General features: G+C 38.6%; 1 protein-coding gene across 7 annotated transcripts in view; it reads left to right on the top strand.

The window, feature by feature from the left end:
• The first annotated feature begins 283 nt into the window (after positions 1-283).
• The window catches only part of FHIT (fragile histidine triad diadenosine triphosphatase), a 1,313,834-nt gene continuing 1,294,349 nt past the window's right edge, over positions 284-19,768 (top strand). For 5 of the 7 annotated variants that reach the window (XM_054695155.1, XM_054695163.1, XM_054695138.1 and 2 more), the window contains exon 1: positions 284-407. The gene's annotated coding sequence lies outside the window, so the exon portion shown is untranslated. The other 2 variants (XM_054695140.1, XM_054695143.1) reach the window with 2 other exon arrangements.

Raw genomic sequence — 19,768 nt, 5'->3', positions numbered from 1 at the left:
AAAAAAAATCGTGCTTCTTTTCCCTGTGGGAAAAAACACAGTCCGTGACATTTATGACAAAACTCCTTTCTAAGGGCAATCCTTGCCTTAGTTTGTCTCCTGTGAGGGACAGGGTTTCCCGCCTCTAAAAGGGGTTAATATCACAACAGGTCCTGATTGGCCCAGCGTAGGCGCATGCTTTGCGCCTATTGGTTCCCACACTGGTCCATTTTTTTAGTCCTGCCTCTTCCCCCCGCGGGGCCTTATGGGAACTGTAGTTTCCGCGTCGCTCGGTCCAGTCTCGGGACTTTTGCCCTCCGTTCCCGATTCCCTCAGGCAGCCACCCACTGGGCGCGAGCCTAGGCGCCGCTCCTGCCCCGCGCTCCCTCCCTCTGCCTTTCACTTCCCAGCTGCCAAGATCTTGGAAGGTAGGGGCGGGGGGTCAAAGCCCAAGTCGAACAGTATTTCTGGGACGCGGGTCACTGTTTCCACAAGTGTCTGGTCAGCACCCTGGCTGCCCATTGGGGCGGGGACTGGGCCAGCGCTGCTGCTTGGGAGGTGGGGATTTGCCGGAGGACCCTCCCACTCCCGAGCCATTTCTTACGTGAGCATCTGCCCTAACCCTAACCCGCCCCCTCCACTTCTTTTTATAAGTGGGTAGACTGAGGCACGAGGACAGGTGAGTGTTTCAGGGACTCCCTAGCTCCCGGCCCTGGAGAGAGGTAGTAAACTGCCCCTGGCTGCTTTAGAATGGTTTGTCATTTTCATAAGGAAGTAGCAGAAATCTCTGCCCGAACAGGTTTGTATTAAACATCCAGCTCTGGGTTTCCCCAAAAGGGGGTTGAACACGTGCGTTGACTAGAAGCAAAGTAAGACACCTGAAAGGCAGTATTTTGGGAAGAATTTTACGTTTGGCATTTTAAAAACACACAAAAAGTACATTGAATTCGTTATGATGGGAGAATTGATCAGTATTCTGGGAATTTTTTACACCAGTTTTATGGCTTAATATTGCTTCATAGAAAGATGAGAGGTTTTAAAAGGGTATATTCCCACGTGTGGGAACAAAAGAGGCACGTTAATGGAACGACAGCAGGATTTGGTGCTTCCTCTGTAAGATCAAATTCTGTGACTGCCTTGTGATCGTGGAGTCACAGTGCTTATCTGGGAAAAACCGAGCTTAAGTTGACTGAAATGAGAGCTTGCTTGTGAAAGTCTGACACTTGCAAACTCTTTGCTATTATTAGTACTATTACTACCGTTATTGTTATTCTCTAAGAAATGTACTGGAGACCAGCAGAAAATACGCCCGATGCTGGTTTTAGAAAGGCTCTGACATGTACTGGGTCCGGGAATATGAGGAGCAAGCGGCCCCTCCACCCCAGTTACACCGGGTTTACCCAAATTGTGTTTCTCGCTGCACCTTACGGCCTGCGGCCTGAGCAGCAGAGGGTTCTGGGAGTTGCAGTCCGGCCTCTATTTTCCTAAAACTCCGCCTTTAGCCGGCCAGGCACGCGGCGAGGTGTCTGCTGGGAAATGAAGTCTCTCTTTCCACCGCGGCTAAGGAGACACCGCTAGGCTCGGAACTACAATTTCCATGTGGCTTTGCGTTCTTCGCTGCCAGCTTCTGTTTGCACAAGAGAGTTGAGATGACAGAGATGTTTAGTAAAGATGCCTTTGCTGTTGTCGTCGGTGATTGTGTATGTTGTGCTTAGTGTTAGATAGGGGGTTATTGTGTATGCTGATAAAATATTAGATAGGAAATGTGCATGGCTAACACCGGACAGGTTGCAGAGCGTGTTCATATTATCTGCTTTAATCTTATCTCCCATGTGGATGAGGAAAAAACTTGAGAAGGTGATTTGTCCACAGTCACACACCTGGTAATAAAATTTTATATATATATATATATATATATATATATATATATATAATAGGGAAATATATATCGCATTTAGTTGTTATCTTTTAACACAAGGTTGACGAAAGCTATATGACAAAGAACCATTTTCATATGCATTTCATGTGTAGAACTACGGCAAGGAAAGTAAAGTAACATGTCAAATTAACTTAGCTAGTGATTAGAAGTACTGGAATTGTAATCCAGTCCTCTTGACAGTACCTATTTAGAAAATTACTACCCTATAGAGCTAGAGGAGCCAACAACCTTTTTGAATACAGAATTTTGAATCTCTTATATCAGATTGTTTCTGTAACATTATATTGCTTCTTAACATTAGAGTTGCAAAAGCCTTTGAGATTATTCAAATCTAACGAAAACGTCTTGGAACAATTCCTGGCATATAGCAAAATTCCCAGAGATGTTAGCTGTAGATAGATTTATAACACCTTTATTTTAGAGATGAGGTAACTGGCCCAGGTGGTAAAGCTATTTGCCCAAGATCATGCAGTTGGTTTGTATCAGAGATGAGACTAGATCCAAGGTCTTATTTCCAAGTCCAAGGTATTTTTCATTGCTCAGTAGTCAGCAAACAGGAGTGCCACAAGTGAAGCTGTTTAGAAATGATTTCTTCTCTGATTTGTTTTTCCAAGGCCACAAACCAGGATGAATGCTTGTAAGGTCTGTTGTTAAGGTTGTAGTGTTTTCTTAACTCAATAAAGATTTTTGGAGCATCTTTGTATGTTAATCTCTGTTCAGATGCAGGGACCACATAGATGAAAAGTAACTAGTAGTTTAGGACTGGAAGGAACTGCTGAATCATCTAATCTAATGCTTTTATTTAATAAATGAGGCTTCATGAAGTGACCTTTTAGGTTCATGAGATTTTTTTTTGTGTGTGTGTGTGTGTGTGTGTGTGTGTCCTCCTATCCTTATTCCTGTGAATGTTTGGTGGGGAGTTTTAGGACATGTTTCTGTGTTCCCATCCTTATTCATATGTACATGTGCTTTCAATATGTTTTATTTCTATTTTAGGAATTAGTGTTGTTTTAGTCCCGCATATTGTCTTCTCTTTTCCTCTTTCAGACCCTGTGTTTACCTCCACATACATTAAAATATGACCTTCTAGTATGGGGAATCAGAAATGGTCATGAGTTGTTTGAATTATATAAAATTTTTGCTTTAGAAGACTTATTGGCCCTTTCAATTATGTGTTCACAGATAATAAATCAGGTAATTCATCACTTATATGGGAAAAATTATTTCTACATAATTAGATGATAAAGTAATGGTTTTGTAAATTATTGTTTAAACATTCCCAAGAGAGTTATTATGGGAGATATTCTCCTCATCACTCCAGGTCCCCACCAGTACTCTCCTAATTGATGGTCTGTCTGATCATTCAGTTTCCAGTTCAGGGCCTGACCACTATAAACACTGAAAAAATAATTTTGAAATTGCATTTATAAGCACTCCTGAGCTCTGTTCCTGCATCTTTTTTTGAATCTCAGTTTTTCTTGAATCTCAGTTTTCTCCTTTAATGTAGAAATGTAGCTTTGAAATATAAGATGTAGCAGGTTACTTTCCTTTTGATCTACAGAGCAGCAAAAAAACCTCAGCCTTTGAGGTGATCCTCCATGGGGTGTTTTCTTTGGGAATGTCCATGTGTATGATTTCTCAGATGAGAAAGTGATCCAAATAACAAAATAGCAGAAAAGCAAGGAAAGTAGTAATCTATGATTTAAATCCCAGACCTGCCTCTTGGGCAGGTTACTAAGTCCGTGGTTCCATTTTTTTAATAGGATAATAAACATTTCTCCCTCATAAAGTGGTGATAAAGATTAACTAAGGTAGTGTATTCATAGCTTTGAACATTCTACCAGGCACTCAGTAGCCTGTATTCAGTAGATGAATGATAGTTCTTATTTTTGTTGCAGTTGTCAACTTGATATAGGTATCCTCCTCTTTTATGTTTCTCCACTTTGCTTGTATGAAAGACCTACATAACTACCTGTTTGCACTAACTGCAACAACTATGAAGAGGCATTTCACTTTAATCTTAAAGACAAAAAATGAAAATGGCATTTAGCATTTATTTTGCAGTAGCTGTTGTAGAGGGAGCTTGAACTCTGAGCTGTGAGAGTGGTCCTCCTAAGCTACTCCCCTGGGAGCTACTTTACTGCTCATTACTGCTTTTACTGTATGTTAGTGTTGTTTTAGGTTTTATGTGTTATTTGGTATGACTCGGTAGATTTGGGGTGGGGTGCCTGGAATACTAAAAAAAAAAATCATAAGTGGAAAGTAATTGCTTTTTCAGTTTAGGGTTTAGGCAATTTGGTTTACCAAATGTTTCATAGGAATGCTCTACTTTTGGATTGTGGAGGAAACCTGAATATGAAAATATATCAGATTTACTCAGCATTTAAACTTGAAGCAGATACCTGTTTTATAAAGGGATTTGCCATTTCTTTTTCTTTGAGCAGCAAGCTTTGCCTTCACATTTAAAATATGACGTTACCCACAACTTGTGATAACCCATCTTGTCAGCAGTGACATTCTTTTGTGTGGGCAGAGAGATAGTGAAGCTTTTGGCTTTGCACCGTCTGCTGAGAAGTCCTTGATCTATGTTTCTACTGATATATTAATTCTTGGGTTGAAAAGTAGCCTGTTCTGTCAGTGGGGCCTTCTGTCCACTTCTAGAAAGAATGAGGTCTATCTTAGGTGTCTCAGGGTTAAAGTGAAGCAGTTGTCATCCAGCTAGTGAATAATTCCGGAACAATGGTCATGTGGTTTTGGCAGTGCATCTTTTTAAAGATGACAACTTCAATGGTCATGAGGTTACTGATAATGAGATGAATTATAGAAAGGGGTGATGCAGGGAACAGGGAAGAAGGACACAGAAAGGAGCATCACAGAAAGAACAAAGAGCAATGGGTAAAGGAGACAGTTGATGTCCTCACTACTCCGAAGGTCAACACATTTATGCTGATCCTAGATCTGTGCCAGGCTCTTCCTGCATTATTATGTGCTAGCAATACGACTGCGAATGTGACTGATCTAGAGATGGTCTTTGTAGTAGGTATGGTAAATAAGTTGGGGAAGAACTTAAAGGAAGAAAGGGAGCAAGCGAGAAAGGTGGGAAGTTTTGGGGGTTGATGAGCAGAAAGAAGATCTCTGTGCCTGGGGTTTAAAAATTAATGAACTGGGGAGTTGGGGAGAAGGTATTAGAACTTTGGACTTTGTTCCAAAGGCATTTAGGAAAAGTGTTTAACAGTTTTCAGTGGGGGAAATGAAATTATTGAATTTTCTTTTTAAAAAGTATATCTGCAACATGAATGATGAAATAAATAGAGGCAGTAGTTGATATGGGAAAATCAGGTAGCTTTACATTTCTCTAAATTTAGTTTGCTTATGATTCTCCTACAGACCTTAAGTGTGAGTTCTGATTCAGTAGACCTAAAGTGACCTAGAGATTTAGTTGTAACAATCTGATGCTGCTGAACTATACTTTCAATCGCAAGTACTTAGGAGACTCTTGTGTGTTGTTGGTAGGAGCTGATGGTGGTTAGGAGAGTGCACTCTAGAGAGTAAATGACCTGGATTCCAGTCTTGATTTTACCACTTACTTGCTGTGTATTTCTGGGGAAAGTGTCTCAATCTCTCTGAGTCTCAATTTCTTTATTATCTGTGAAATAGGTTTTAATTTTTATTATGTTTTAAGATACACAACTTTATGTACCTATCTTTTTATGTGTTTATCTTATTTTGAATATTAGTGGGAATAGCTTATCGTTAATTCTGGGATTTCATCAATCATTTGTAAAAAATTGAGTATTATGGGCAAATAAATGCATTTCTCCCATGTAAATAAGTCTCTTTAAATGTAATGGAAAAAAATCAGGACTCCTTATATCATCTTATATTTGATTAATCTGGGAATTTGAAGCATTTGTCTCCTGTTGTAAACTTGTTGAATCCAATTATTTTGCCTTCTTCTTTATGTATATTTAACATGCTTGGATTGCCTTCCAGTGATTCACAACTCTCACTGCAAGTTAGGGTCCCATTCAGATAAATCAGGCAGGGAGGCAGTCCTTGTTATTTTCATTATTATGTTTCCCAGGGTAATTCTGAATTGTATTTAGGATTGAGAACCATTGATTCTAACATGAAATGAATCAGATACAATCTAATAGGTGAAAGGCTTGGATGAGGAATGAAATTCTAGGAGGTAGGATTTTTCAAGGCTTTTTGAGTAAGGAGATGGATAAGCCTTAACACAAAGGTCTCCTGGAATTTGACAAACTGTAGATTGTGCTGTGGGCTCTCTTTGAGGTTAGTTAACAGGAAATGCCTTTCTTTTTCTAGCTGTGCTCACCTGAGTCAGCATTGTCCTTAATGTGGAGTTGTAGGCTATATTTTTTTTCTGGGTATTTATTTGTTTGATTCTTCATAGTTCAAAAAACAGAACAAAACAAAAGAAATTATCAACCTATTAAAACTGTTGAAGAGAAGCCATGTTACTCGCTTTTGTCAATTGTGGCAGTGTTAAAGAAAATCAGACTGTGGTGATCTGTCATCCTTCAAGCATTTTCCTGCTTCAGCTTTCCCCCACCCCTCTTTATTATCTTGCAGGACTTAACTATAAAATTGGGTAACTAGAATGAAACAATGGAACAAAAATACTCAAACCCAACTTAAAGGCGGAAAAAAACAAGATTTTTCATGAGTTGACAGGTTGTGGTTCAGAGCACAGGCCCACAATGCTCAACAGGCTGGAATGAAAATTGCTGTAGAAAAGGAACCAGCATGTTTGATTCATGGTTAAATGAACAACATTTAGAAGTGGGGGTGGTGGTGGTGGTCAATTTTGTGGCAGTTCTGGACCCAAATTTGACTTATGCCATGATTGAACAGAAAGCAACCAGACTATCAATTTGCATTTTTCCATCATTTCTTTGTTCCCCCAACCCCTTAAATATTGGCCAAATCCCTATTGGGGAGACTGATTTGAGCCTTGTTTCCAGTGGCTGTGCCAGGTAACCTTGTAATAAACAATTTTTTTTTCTCAAAAACTGTGCCATTGGGGCCCACATTAGGTAACAAAAAGTTTTAAACTATCATTTAAGAAAAAAAAAAAGATTTTTACTAGTAATGTTTTTACATACTAATTCAATAGCTTGGAAAAAACCATTGCCACAGAGGCTAGTAACAATAAAGTATTGTTTCTTTTTTGATTAAAAAAATTGCATATACCCTCCATTTCAGGAAAGAATAATTTGATTTAAAAAACCCTTTAATTTTCTGGATTATCCAAAATATGTGGGGACCCTTTTGTGTATACTTTTGTTTGTATCTCAATATTTGCATTTAAAAATCTGTGTCCAGTGTCTCTGAGCACTCTTGGTCTGAATTTATATTACCCTCCTCGATGATTTTATTTTTCACCATTTTCTGAACTTCTCTACTCCCAGGAGGTTCATTTCACAATATAGCAGCTTTATTTTTCTACTGCATTGACTCAATGGAGATGAAAAGAGTGGGAAAAAGTGTTTTTGCTTGAAGTTTTAATAGAGTTAAAATGACATATTTTAGGGGTATTTTGTATATGTGCCAAGGTTTTCTTTTAATGATAAATAAGGAGGAATAGGAGAGAAAATTGAGAAACCAGTTAAGAAGTTTGCAAAAGACATACATTGATGGTAGTCTGGAACTTAAAAACTCAGAGACTTTTTGTGTTTATTAATGTTCCTTATTATGGATTTACCTGTTTTTATTAACAATCAGATTTCCATTAAAATTCAGTATATTTTACAGTTTTTCAGATGCACAGCTATTGGAATAAAAACCCATCATAGATAATGTGGAATTATATCTGTACCTGGTGAGGTTTAATGCATGCATATTTTAGTAGGGTACAGGCTGGAGGGCAATATGGTCTGCAGTCATCTAATTACTGAAGTTTGTGGTATGTGGTAAAAACCGGAATTTGTATTTTTTGTGTAAGATGAAGTCTGCTCATATTTTCTCATTTGAAAAAAAATTTGCTGCCAAGTTAAGACTTCACACCAACTGCAGTATCATACCTATTGTTGATAGGTTGTAGCAGGAGGTGTTTAAGTGATGCCTAGATATGGGAGTTTATGTATGTGCTTGGAACTCACAGGCAGGGGGAGGAACTGGAGCCTGTTAGAATAAGGTGATTGCAACCCTGGAGCCATGGCAATTTCTGCACAATCTTTCCTAGGAAATTGACTGGTTAAAGAAGAGGAAGTGATCTGAAGGACAGCAGGGAAAAGCAAAGAGGGGAAACAAATGCAGGGTATGGAAGGGGTAGAACATCAAAATGATGGTTAGATGGAGGGGAAGGGAAGGTTTTTTTGTTTTTACAAATATGTATGTGAATGGTGCCCTCCAGGGTTGGACTGAGCACAGCTTGCATGACATGGCCATACACAGAGAGGCCATGATTAATTACTACTTCTGAAGGGGGAATGCCACTGGGGATACAAAAACAACTGGTGACCGCTGCAGTTTGAACTCCCAGTTGTTGGGCTGCTGGCTGATGGGGGTGAAAGCAATACCAGAAGCTTCAAAAGTCACATAAATCTGCAACTAAGTCCCTCTTTTGGCTCTTCTGAGCAGGACAGAAAGCTTCCTCTAAGCTAAGGCTTCCTCTAGGTCTCTTGAGCTTCTAAGAGGCAACAGGCCAAGAGGAATTAACTGTGTTTAACTTCCTAGTGCAGATGGAACAGCTGGGTCCAACTCCTAAATGTGGGGGCTGGCTGGAACTATATGCACGAGTCCTGGTGAGGCCAGAAGCGTCTGCATTTCTAACAAGCTCCCAGGTGATGTAGATGCTACTGATCCTGGAGGCCAGATTCAAGATCTTAATGGTTTCTACTATGTTGCCATTGCCTTAATGTAATGAATGAGTAGTGCTGTTTAGAATTCCTAAATACATATATCACTATTACAGACTGAGGGTGATCTTGAGCAAGTTGTTTAGCTTAGCAGCATTTTATTTTTCTCTGTGAGATGGACATAGTAGTCCCTACCTCATATGAATTAAATAATAAATATAAATATTATTAAAATAATAAAATATTAGTATAGACCACTCATATAGTAATTTCTCAGGGTTTAATATTATCATTATTCTATTTCATAATGCAATACATTTGTATTATGTTTGAGATCAGAGATCCGGAACCATATACCTAAAGTATGTGGCTTTCCTAGTATTGTGTATATGAACATGGACAAGTTTCTTAGGTAAGTGTCAGTTTCATCATCTTTAAAATGGGGATTATAATGGTAACTACCTATGGGTATTATGAGGAATGAATAAGATTGTATGTATAAACCCTATGGCATTATTTGCTACTCTCCTGATTATGAATTCTAATCACTGAATTTGAGAGGTCTGCATATGCATCTTTTGTTACTTGGGTTTATCCTGGTTTGTGAGCTCTTGACAGTAGACTCTATTTGTGTAGCAGGAGTAGCTCATAACTCCACTAAGTCCAGGGCAGGTAAGTAGAGAGTGGGGCAGGGATCTGAACAGGCAATTTCTTGCAGTTAAAGTAAGCAGATCAATAGAGAGGGGAATGACAGACAACCTGGAAACAGGTCCAGGAGCAAATCTGACTCAATGCTGAAACTTGCTTATCCTTTAGCTCTTGGGTCCCACTGGGCTCCTGCCTTGAAAACCTCTGATCTGTCTGGTACCCATTCCCAAACTCCAATTATGTTCTTGCCAGTTCTTTTTCGATATGAGCCATTCCCTTGTTCACCATTTAGTCACTCAATCAGCATTCACTGAGACTTATTATAAGTCAGGCAGTATGCTAGGTGTGGATATATATTGGAACAAGGCAGGCATAGTCCTTGCTCTCATCATGACCAGTGGAAGAGATGGACATTATACAGGTAAACAAGTGTAATTATAGAATCCCAGTTACTGGGAAGGAAGAGTATAAAGTACTGTGACAATGAAAGGGGCTGGGTACCCTATTTATTAAGATAGGGCAACCAGAGATGGGGAGCTGAAATTTGAATTGAGATTCAAGTAAAGAATGGAGGGAGGCAGCCGGATGCAGAGCTGCCAGGCAGAAGGAACAGCTTGTACCAAGATGTTGAGGTGGGAAAGAGCTGACACTTTTAAAAGGTTAAAAGAAGTCGTCTGTGGCTTGATCATAGAGATTGGAGGGGAGGGACTGGAAGCTGATAAATTTGGCCATTAATGGTAAAGACAGGTCACATAGAACCTTGAGGTCAAAGTATAGAGTTTGGATTTTATCCTCTGGGTTACAGCCCTGTTCCTGAATCTTCATACATTGGTTGGAGCTTTGTTTCTTCTAGTCTTCCCTTCTGCTGACCAGCTTCTCCACTGAGAGCCTGCTTCTAGACTTCGTTTTCCTTCTCTCTTATGATACATTAGTTGCAGTCTCCTTCCGCCACTCTGTTACCTGTTAGTGTGCTCTCTGGATACTTGATTCTATGGTAGCAAAGGAAACAATTCCTTTCACTTGTTTCATCTGGGCTCTACTTAGAGTGTTTGCTAAACCCACTTCAGCCACCTTGGTCATCAGGCCCATATCCCTCCCTAGTTGACCCTTTGTCACGTGGCAGTATCAAGAACAAAGCCCAAGTTGTAGAAATGTGGAGGAACGGAATAAAAGGGATCCAGGAAGGAAGAACAGTTTGGATCTATTGATTGGTAGAGGAAGAAATAACGTACAATTTTTATACGCTGGAATCATCGACTGAAAGGATTTTTAAGAGCTTGAAGGAAGCTTATTGGATCCATCTAGTTCCCTGTAGGTTAGGTCATGTAGCTTTTGCTTCCTCGACTTCTTATACTTTTTAAAAATAGTTTTTATTTCACCTCTGACTTTTGATCAGTGTCTCTCTTCCCTCCAGACTGTAACTGTAAGCTGTGATGGCAGGAACAATGGCTATTTTTCTCACTGCTGTATCCCTAGCACCACCTAGGGTAAGTGGTTCATGTCATGTCCCTAAATTAGAATTCGGATTGCATTTCTCACTGGGCCATAATACTTCTGCACACTAATCCTGCATTACTTCTATGATTAGCCAAGTCTTGATTGTATAGGGAGTGTAAGTGAAATCTATAGGAATCAAAGACCTTAACATCTCTTCCATTCCTCTGAACTTGTATAGCCTCACATTTTCTTCCCTTATCAGAGACAATGCCTTGTTTATTGTATTAGTGTTATCCATTTCCTTTTTCAGAAAATTTACTCCTGAGGTCAGGGAACTTTTTGGTTCTATTTGCATGCATAGAACAATGTATGAGCTATGTAGACAGAATAAACTATGTCTCATCATTGCTATCAAGATTTGAAAGTCTAGGTTGACCTGAAGGCTACTGCTCCATGCCAATGGGTCATTTCTACTGTACTGATACCAGGAATTTCCAAATGTTGTTGTGTTAAGAAGGGACTAGTATAGAAAAGAGCCTGCCATTTGGCTCTGAGTACTGAATTCTGGCTTTGTGAAGATTAGCTGTGGGATCTTGAGTGTAATGCTCAACCTCTGTGCATTTCACTTTTTTTTTTAAAGATTTATTTTATTTATACAGGAGCTGGAGTACAGGCCAGATGCTCAGGAGGGTGAGAGGATTCACCAGAGACAGAGTGGGGAACAGAACAGGCAGACTGACGAAATATACTGCTGAGGCGAGCTGTGGGCGAGACAGGAAAGGTCTGCTGCGCCATGTGGGATTCTCGCTGGCTGGCTGGGATTGAACCTGCACTGCAGAAGCTGTCTGCAGCTTCTGCAGTGCAGTGCTCAACCTCCTGTGCCACCAGGGAGGCCCTCACTTTTTTTTGTAAAATGAAGATGAAATTACTATTCAGCTCTTAGAGATGTTATGAGGATTAGTTGGATTAGTTTTGATAGCAGATGCGAAGCATGCCCCATGCAGCACCTGATATGTAGTCAGCACTTAAAATGTTACCTGTGACCTGTGTTATTAAACCTGGAGTGTTGCTCTGTCTGCTATTACTGCCTAGTAGTTATGCGAGTATGTTAGTTTTCACTTTGAAAGTTAGAGTTATATCTTTCCCATAGTCCAACGGGTTGGTGGGTTGTCATTTCCTTTTGGTTATCAAATAACTGTAGAGATCATCAGTTTTGGCCATATACAGTTTACAGTTTACTGAAAATGTTGAAAAATAACCCAGCATTCAGCACAAAAAAATAAGTGTTGGTTTATGTAAAAGAGAGAGGAATATAAATCAGAAAATAAACACATCCACTGTACTGTAATATTTAAATGCTGTCTCATAAACACTTAAGATTCTCATTAGTCCAACATTAGAAAAATGATAAATATTAATATTTGTCATCAAAGGAAAGCTTCGAAATCAAAGCAGAGTAAACAACTGATATAATTCAGGATTACATAATACTGAATGAATTTTAATTCAATACCTTCAAAACTCTATTTTTATAAAATTTCTCTGAGATAAATTAATTATTTTTATCCTGTGCATAAACTAGGAATGATATGCATTTAGTGAGAAAAGATTCAGGGAACTTTTGACTTAGATCATATTCTCAAAGACTTGGGCCTTGTGTTTTATGTTAATGAAAGAGACCCACATGTGCCTGAGCCAGTCCTGCTTCTTCACTTAACTCCAATTCTGTTTCAGTAGAATCACTAGAAATTGACACTAGGTATATCCTGAAGGGGCAGTGCATGCCTCCTGTCTTTACTCTGGGTTCTCCCCAAGTTTCTGCATCTTTCCCAGTTCTCAGTATTTTAGGGATTGTGGATAGCAGTCTCTGGGATCAGGAGGAGCAGGGGGATAGTCTACAGGCTGGCATCATCACTCTGCATCTGTCTGGTGTTCCTTTCCTGCTTTTAAAGTGCCTGAGGGGGCCTCCTCTGGTGGCGCAGTGGTTGAGCGCTGGGCTGCGAGGCTGCCCGTGGCCTCTGCAATGCCGGTTCGATCCCTGGCCACCAGGCAAGGGTCCCACATGCGCACAGACCTCTCCTGCTGCATCCACTGCTCCCCTCAGCAGTGTGTTTCCTCAGTCTGCCTGTTCTGTTCCCTGCTCTGGCTCTGGTGAATTCTCTCACTCTCCCACGCTTCTGACTGTACCCAGTGCTTGTACAAATAAATCTTTAAAAAAAAAAATAAATAAAGTGCTGGAGAGACTCCCCTGGTGGCTCAGGCAAGGGGTGGTTGGGTGGGGGGGCTTCTTTCTGGCCTGGGGAGATACCTTTATGGTATCTCTCACCCTCCCACGCATCTGGCCTGTACCCTGGTTCTTGTATGCATGAATGAATAAATCTTAAAAAAAAAAATAAAGAGGCTGAGCTGGCTGGCTCACTGTGAATGGGTCTCATCATGGAACTTGATAACATAGTGTTGGGAGTCAGGAGACTTGGGTTTAGATATGGCTCTCTCACTGCCTTATGCAAGTCTTATCTTCTAGGTCTGTCTTCCACATCTGAATAGTGAGAGACTTGGATCTGATAATTCTCAAGTCCTGTTTCTCCAATATCCTGTAAACCTGGGTACAGAGCTCTGGGATCCAGTGGGTCCTTCCCTCTACCCCTCTGTAAAAGGGTGATTGTGTGGTATGATTGACTTTAGGTCATATAAATCTTGTCTCACATTAGTTTATTTACTTAAGTGCTGAGTTTTCTCCTGCATTAAGTGGATTACAAGGTTGTCATAGACATAAGATGATAATTTGGAAAGCATCTAGTGTGATATTTTTGGCATACTACAGGGATTTAATGATGGTGCTTTATTATTGTTATTGTTGTGGGTTTATATCATGACTCAGTACTTTTCTGTCTCTTTGTGCCTCAGTTTCCTCAACTGACAAATGGGGAGAATAAGGACCCACTTCACTGGTTAATTGTGAGGAAATTAAATGAAGTAATTGTGAGGATTAAGTGAGATGAAATTTGTCATTATATAGTTAGCACCAAATACATGTTAGTGATTATTTTAACTTCACTTTTATTATTAGTCATAGCATCTTGAATAAAGGGGCTCTTTTTGTAAAGAACTAGATAGGACAAGGTTAATGAAGGTAGTTACTTGCACTTATAGTTACTGAAGGACATTTTTCCATAGTTAAAAGACCCAGTGTTTTCCTTAAGCAGCTCACTTATAAAAGGGAATATTAAATGATGTCAAATATATGTTTAAAAGTTAACTAAGTTAAGTATTTGTGACCAATATGATTTTTAAATTTTTTTAATTGTTTATTTTTTTAAAAGATTTATTTATTTTTATTTATACAAGCACTGGGTACAGTCAGAAGTGTGGAAGGGTGAGAGAATTCACCAGAGCCAGGGTGGGGAACAGAACAGGCTGACTGACGGAATATACTGCTGAGGGGAGCAGTAGGTGCAACAGGAGAGGTCTGCGCGCCATGTGGAACCCTCCCCTGGTGGCCGGGGATCGAACCGGCCCTGCAGAGGCTGCGGGCAGCTTCGCAGCCCAGCGCTCAACTGCTGCGCCACCAGGGGAGGCCCCCTGATATGATTTTTTTAAATTGAGATATAATGAACTTAAAAATTTCATTAGTTTCAGGTGTATAACATAGTGGTTTGTTATATAATTTGTGATATGATTAGCATAATAAATCTGGTTAACCGCCATCACTACGCATAGTTACAATTTTTTTCTTGTGATGAGAACTTTTAGGATCTACTCTTTAAGCAACTTCCAAATATACAATACATCATTTTTAATCATAGTTACCATGTTGTACATTATATCCTATGACTTGTTTATTTTTTTAGATGGGTTCTTAAACCAGGATGCTGGGGCCTTTTTAGAATGTGATGTTCCAGGTCCATGATATATCTCCACATATGAATTGAAACCATGTTAGAAGAGACCTTACTTTTTATTAGATTATGATGGATTAGGCATTAAGCTAAGACCTTTGTGTGAATTCTCTCATTTCATCCTCATAGCAACTCTATGGTAGGTGCTCTTATTATACCTGTTTTCAGATAAGAAAACTAAAACTCAGTGAAATTAAGTAAGTATTCAAGGTCATCCAGCTGGAAAATGGTGGAACTGGAGTATGAACCCTGATTGTCAGACTTAAGAGCTTGAGTTCTATTAGGTGATATAAGGGTCAAATCTGCTTGATAGCCACTCTTTCTGTATAATGACGTCTAGTGGATCAAGACAAGTACATAAATGAACTTGCTTTTTATCAATGACAGAAAATTAACATTCATTTTCATTGTTGCAAATATCATGCCACTTCATATAAGGGAGACATTTCAATATTCAATAGATTTTTAAAGGAAGCATCAATATTTTTCTCAATTTGGTAGCATCAAAACTATTTATGAAATTAAAGAAAGCACACTGCATTTATAAAATGCAAATTTACTTGGAAACATAAAATTTCTTTATCTTTTTCTGTAGCATAGCTCACAGCTGTTGGCATCAGACTATTTTTAAAACACAAAAATAAATTGTTTCTTGTTAATTCCATTGGATCTGTAGGCAGATATTAGACACAGTTGGTGTCTATGAGGCCAACATTTTGGTCAGAGGGCATAGACTATTTTGCAAGAATGTGTGATTTTAAAAAAAAACCTATAATTTTCTTACCAATTGCCTAAGAAGACAAGTTCATTTTAGAAGATTTTAAGAAATTACAGAAATGCTTAAAAATAAAATAATATTGCTACTCACACCCCTCATGATAGCACGATTTCAGTGTATATCCTTTCCATCCTTTTAATTGCATGTGTACATTTGTTTCTTCTGTCACTTTTGTAAATTGGGATTACACTTTGCCTGTAGTTTTGTTACCTATTTTTCACTTATCAGTGTATTGTGTGTATTTTTGCATGTAATTTTTTTTCACTTTAACATTTATCATTTTTGAAATTTTTTTAGACAATATTATATTTTTTCCATGTTATTAATGCTGCAAATTTCTCCACTATTAGAACATACAATTATTTTTTAAATTATCCCAATTGTTGAGCATTTGGTTTCTCCCATTTCTTTTTGTGATGTGTATTAATGAAGAATATGCATATATGCACGATCCCATCCATGATTCTTTTTAAAGAATTTTAAAAACTCCTGAAATGAAAATGCTGGGACATGTCGTAGGCTGTAGGAGTAGCTAGCTCACTTTTCTTTACTCAGGCAGTGCTCCCCTGTACACCTAACAGCTTCTCCTTGGCTTTGTGAAGAGACTATGGAGCCAGAGATGGTGGGGGATTAACAGATCTTTGAATTTTACTTGATGAAAATGTTTCATCAGGGAAATATGTTGGGTTGCCTGTGCCAACCTTAATATATCCTGTATTATTTAGTAGATTACTGTGTAAGCTTAGAATACTTTTAGTTGCAAGTGACAAAAAACTGGAATTATGGTGGCTTAAAAAGAGAGAATTATTTCTCCAACATAACAAGAAATCTAGAAATATGTGGGTGACAGTGGCTTCAGTTCAGCAGCTCAGAGGTATCAAAAAGTGTGTATCTACAGTGTCCTTGGCCTTTCCCTAATGGTCACAGTGTGCTTGTGACTGAAGTATCACATTCGTGTTTCAGAAGTCAGGGAGAGGTGAGGAATCAGAAATAGACTAGATACATTTTTGATTCTGGGAATTGTTAGCCTAATTTAAAAAAAATAATGCTTTTTTTTCTTATTGCAGAAATAATATATATTCATTACAGAAAGTATACTCCATTATAATCTCACCATCCAGAAGTACTCACTGCTTTCATTTTAGTGTTTATCTTTCTACTTTAGTTATAAATGCACAAAAACATGAAATCATCCATGTGTGTACTGCTTTGTAACTGGTCTCTTAAAGCAGCATCCATCTCAGGCCCAGCACCTGGTAGATGCTTAAAAAATTTACTAAAATCTTATTGAATAATTTAAAAAACACACTGAATATTTTTGAACATCTCTGAGTATTATTTATAGCGTATGTTTTATGTATAATTTTCAATAGCTGCATATCATTCAACTATTTGAATGTTTTACACGTTTTTCGGCTGATTCTCTTTTTATTACGTGTACATTTCTTCAAAATTTTAGCTATGACAATTCTGCGCTGAACACCTGTGTGCGTACAATTTTTTGTTGTTCTCTTAGATAAATTTCTTTCAGAAGTTGAATCAGTGGGTCTGAGAAAATACCAGTTTTAAGGTTCTTGATGTATCACCAAATTGCCTTCTTCAAATGTACCATTTTATGCTTACACCAGAAATGACACCATCCCCCTATCTCATTCATGGGATGGTGGATATTATAATCTCATTTAAAAATTTTAATAGACGCTTTTTTTTGGAGTAGGTAATAAATTCATCTGGTTCAAAAAATCAAAACAATATAAAAAGGTATAAAGTGGGATTTTGCTTAAGCCCTCACACTCCCCCCCAAATCTCATTTCTGTCCCTACTTCCCTCAGAGTAGGCACTTATGTATTTTCTAAGAGAGCTAAATGATGATCCAAAACAAATTTTTGCAAGAGCAAATCAGCATTTTCATGACCAACTATTAGAGATGAGAACATTTTTTTTTTCTTAATTTCCACCATTGTGGCACGTAGTTGGTAGTCTTTTTTTGCAAGTCACATTTACCAACTGCTTGTGTTAATTTTCATCTACTTATACCCTGAACAAATTTATGCAAGTTTTACTGCTGTCAAAATATGTTTTTAAAAATAACCCAAGGGTTTTAACCAGTACAGTTGAGATAAATTAGATTTTTTTTTAAAAGTAAAATCTACCTTAATATTTAGATCAGCAAGAAGATGTGAGTATGATTAACTTTTGCCCTTATGTGGCAAGTTAGGACTGAGACATACTAATCCTTTTACAAAAATTTTTTAAAATTAATTTTTAAACTATGGATTAAAATAAGGAAAAGACAGGCCTCCCCTGGTGGCGCAGCAGTTGAGCGCTGGGCTGCGAAGCTGCCCGCAGTCTCTGTAGCTCCGGATCGATCCCCGGCCGCCAGGGAGGGTCCACATGGCGCGCAGACCTCTCCTGCCTCCTGCTGCTCCCCTCAGCAATGTATTTCGTCAGTCTGTCTGTTCTGTTCCCCGCTCTGGCTCCGGTGAATTCTTTCACCCTCCCGTGCTTCTGACTGTACCCAGTGCTTGTATAAATGAATAAATAAATCTTTAAAAAAAAAAAAGGAAAAGACAATAACTCTCAGTGGTAGAATACATGGCTTTATTTTCTCTACCATGCATTCCATTGCATCTTGAGGACTTAGTTTCTTCAAAAAGAAACATTGAAGAGAAAGTCCCTGTGCTTAGTACTTTTCCTTCTCACCTCTTTCCTGACTGCTAATTCAACTTGAAGTCTAATCCTAATTGTCTTTTGCACAGGGAAACTTATTCTTACACATTAGATTTGATTAGTCCTCATCTTAACCCTACCCGCCCCCTTAGTACTTTTACTTCACTTGCTGCTTTATTACATAATTTCAATTGCTGTGCTAAATGTTTATCCTTTACCCTATACTGTAAGCTCTTATGAGGCAGGAACTGTGTCTGTTTTCAACAATCTACCTAGTTAGCGTTTGGCTTATCATAGATGTTTAATAAACTTTGGTTGACTGGTCAGAGGCTGCAAAATCATTTAAAGGCTTAAGGGAATAATGACTTTCACAATCTTTGTGTTTGTGTTTATGTATTTTTGCTAACAGTAGCGATTGTGTATTTTCTTCTGTTTTGCACCCCCCGGGGGGTGGGGTACAACTGCATCAAATTACTGAAGTAGAAAGAACAGTTGACATTCTGTTTTAAAGTGACCATGTATTTGACCCACTTCTTCTCTAGTAATGTCATCACGATTGTATCTCATTGCTGTGGGTTCTTGGAGGCTGACAGGCGGAACAAGTTGCTTCAACTCACAGTTCTCATCTGTCATACAGAACAGCTTGCAGATTCTTATTATGTGAATGAAATATGGAGAGAAGGATATTTTTCTTCCTGAGCTATCAGGGTAATTGAAAGTTGCCGTATCAGGGCACAGGGGAAAATGCAGGGGAAAAAGGCTGCTTCTGTGAAGGACAACTCATTGGCTCTCAGAACCGCAGGTGTCGAGCCTTGTCTCCAAGTGCAAAGGCTAGGGAAGTGTTTCCAGTCATCAGAAAGTCTGAGCGACACTCGACAACATTCTTTCAGTAAGAAAAATGCCTTTGGTTCATGTCACTGCTCTTCAACTGCCTGACGAGATGCTACCACCATTGTCTTTGAGATGTATCCCCCTGGGTCTTGGGCACAGGCTTTGTGTGTTTTTTAGCCAAGGAAGAAAACTGTCTTAGCATTCTAGATCAGTAAACTGCAGTAGAAAATTGGAAATGTGCCATGAAAAAAAAATCATTAACCAGAAATATTCTACTGTTCCTGAGTTTTGGATCAGAAGAAATAAATAACACTTGACTGCTTTTATAGTTAATATTTTACAGGGTTGACCCTGATGAAATGAAATATCAGCTAATACTATAGCAATGACACTTTGCCTTCTAAGTGGTTGGTACTGTAGAAATAAATGTAGCTTCATAGAATAGTTTTAGTTTACAAAAAGCTTTTTACTTCATACTAGTCAGAAGTACTAACACCACCATGGAAAGCAAGGTACAATTCAGTAGTCATTCAAGTCATGACTTTGTTATATTTTGAGATAGCTTTAAAATCACTTAGTCGAATAAAACTCTGAAGTACTGTAACTGCCAGGTTGCTTTATCTAATTTATGAAACAGAGGCAAAGGAATCAACAATAACCCTCCATTTACCGTTATTAGATTAGCTATTACTGAAACCGCAGAAAGTATATAACCCTTTACTTTGTGTTCACTTGAATTTGGTTATTAAGCTTTGATGGACCT

Source organism: Talpa occidentalis, unplaced genomic scaffold (assembly GCF_014898055.3).
Source record: "Talpa occidentalis isolate TD23 unplaced genomic scaffold, MPIMG_talOcc4v2.1 talOcc4.10, whole genome shotgun sequence".
NCBI lineage: Eukaryota > Metazoa > Chordata > Mammalia > Eulipotyphla > Talpidae > Talpa > Talpa occidentalis.
This window is presented reverse-complemented; position numbering and strand designations above follow the sequence as displayed.